Source organism: Ascaphus truei, chromosome 8 (genome assembly GCF_040206685.1).
Source record: "Ascaphus truei isolate aAscTru1 chromosome 8, aAscTru1.hap1, whole genome shotgun sequence".
NCBI lineage: Eukaryota > Metazoa > Chordata > Amphibia > Anura > Ascaphidae > Ascaphus > Ascaphus truei.
The window spans coordinates 43,613,814-43,616,427 of NC_134490.1; the positions used below are offsets into that span (position 1 = coordinate 43,613,814).

General features: G+C 39.5%; 1 long non-coding RNA gene across 1 annotated transcript in view; it reads left to right on the forward strand.

The window, feature by feature from the left end:
• The window catches only part of LOC142500928 (uncharacterized), a 17,927-nt gene extending 15,313 nt beyond the window's left edge, over positions 1-2,614 (forward strand). Inside the window, exon 3 of the long non-coding RNA XR_012803358.1 lies at positions 2,366-2,614. This is a non-coding gene — a long non-coding RNA (uncharacterized LOC142500928). The remainder of the gene's footprint in view (positions 1-2,365) is intronic.

Sequence of the window (2,614 nt, forward strand, 5' to 3'; positions counted from 1 at the left end):
TACCAGCTCCGGAGACCCCCTGCTTACATCCTATGTAATAGAAATACATTTACAGGCACCTTCATTACCTTAGAAGCTAACCGCTAAGGTAATGAAGGGGTTAAACAGCAGTGCCCGGTGTAGTGGGGGTGGGTGAAGGTGGTATTTGGCCCATGGTGGGTGTTTGTGCATACCGAGAGGGTAGCGGGAGGATTTAACCCTTACATTACCTTAGAAATAAATAAATAAAAACCAAGCATCAATAATACACAATAATTAAAAAAAACAAGCACCAAAAATGCACAACAATTAAATAAAACAAGCACCAAAAATACACAACAATTAAATAAAAACAAGCATCAAAAATACAAAACAATTAAATAAAAACAAGAACCAAATATACAAAAGAAAACAAATAATTTCCCGGTCGTGATCTAACTCACTTTTTAAATATAGGCACCTCGTCTGCTTTACGCCAATCTTGTTGTACAGTGCCTGTGGAAATTGAGTCCTTGAATATTAAATGTAATGGTTTGGCTATTACTGAACTTAACTCCTTAAGAACTCTTGGATGTATGCCATTGGGGCCACGTGCCTTATTTACTTACATTTTATCAAGCCGCCTATGAACTTCTTCCTCGTTTAACCAATTGTTCGTTAATATAGAGGTTGTAGCTTCCTCCTGTGGTACTACTATTGCAATTGATTCTTCCTTGGTAAATACAGAGGCAAATATTTTTTTTTAATACCTCTACTTTTTCCTTATCTCCATTAATCTGCCTCCCATCTCACACTGAAAGTGTCCTATATTTTTTTGTTATTAAGGTACTGTGACAAAAGTACCTTTTTACTGTGTATCTTTTGTCCAGGGCTCACCACTTTCACACAGCCTTCCAGGTAGACGAGACAGTCTTCTGACACAGAGATGAAAAATAAAGCTTTGGCCTGTTTATTTTGCCATCCAAATGTTACAGCAGATAACATGAATAAATCAAACAAACAAAAATCTGTGCTCCACTGAGCACAAAACAGCTCTCTGAGTACTAGCTTCTTTGAAAATATTGGTCTGCCTTGCTCTGCTCACAGCTACCTCTCAATCAGCAGCTGCAGCCAAGTGAAACTAGGGGGAGCTAGAAGCCCCGGTCTGGACTCCACTTGGCAAATCTCCAAAACGTGGAGTGGAGCACTGACCCACCCTACTCTCCACGTGCTCCGCCCCAGGGACCAATAGGAGGCACAATAAACCACAGACTATACACTGCATCTCCCTGTGGCTTAATTATAGCAGAACTCCTGCAATAATTGAGGGCCAATATATACACCCTCCTCTACAATTCCCTTATATCCGTCACAGTACACAAAGACATTTTTAGGGTTGATCTTACTTTCTATTGAAATCCTTTTTTCATTATCCATTTTTATCAATTTTTGCTAATTTGTTTGCCCTTTTGCAACTTTTGTTACATTCCTTATAATTCTGATAGAATGCCTCCATCCCTTCTGACTTTAGGGGGCCTATTCAGTAAACTTTGATAGGTGACTTAGTTTTTAGCGAGTTTGCATGTGTAGCTACGGTTTCCAGAGAGCTTCGATAACATGCCAAACTCTCTACGAAATGGCTTCTTCTTGATCGGTAGCTCTCCCGCTTAGAAAAACAAATAGAGCGATTCAGGTTGCTCTGCAATTCACATCACGGCTGCAACTCGCAGATTCTGTAATAAAAAAAACAATAAAAAAAATAAAATACATTACAATTAAATAAAAACAAACATTTGTCAAACAATGCATTGATTGTTAATGTGGTTATCTATATCCTTAAAAGGGCACAGAAACACAATGCCAATCAATGTGCATTCTAACAAAAAAATACACAATTAAATAAAATACAAGCAATGTGTTTCTTACCTTTGCTGGGACGAAGATTCTTCCTCCTCATCCAACTGCTCACCAACTCTTGACCCACAATGCAATAATCCTCATCAGTTTGATGCGGAGAAGTCCACGATCCTCAATTGCTTAGGGAGGAGGCCCCGGTGAGTAGATCTTGTTTCTTTTCTGCTTATCTTCTTCTCTATAACAGGTCTAGGAGATGGTTAAGGAAGGTCCAGGAAAGGGAATGAATCAATCAGTAAAACCTCAACCATGCAAATAGTATTGAAGCAATGCCTAGTTTTTTAAGTAATATTACCTCCCCCGCATACTTATAAAGACATATATATTTCCAACCATATATTTACATATCTTACATGTGAGTTTTAGAAAATGATTGCGTGTAAGATTAAGAGTGCAGCAGTAATGTAACCATGTTCAGCTCTGTCGCAGATAACCTTTGTATCAGATTAATATCAGGACAGCTTAATCTGTCCCCATCTCTTCTCCCTCCTAGACACACTACATTAGCCTGAGGTTTCCCATTAGCCTACATATCCCAGCATCAAAAAACTGGGAGGAGGCACCACTGAGGCAATGCGCAGGGGCCTGCTCAGGACCGAACATGCACAAGTAAAAATTGGAGAGAGTAATCAAAGTGAATACCCATCATATAGCGGTCTAGAACATTTGGCCGAGACCTTTTTGCTCACCGCCACAGCTTAACCACCACTCACCTTGCTGCAGGTAAGCCACCAAACTTTAC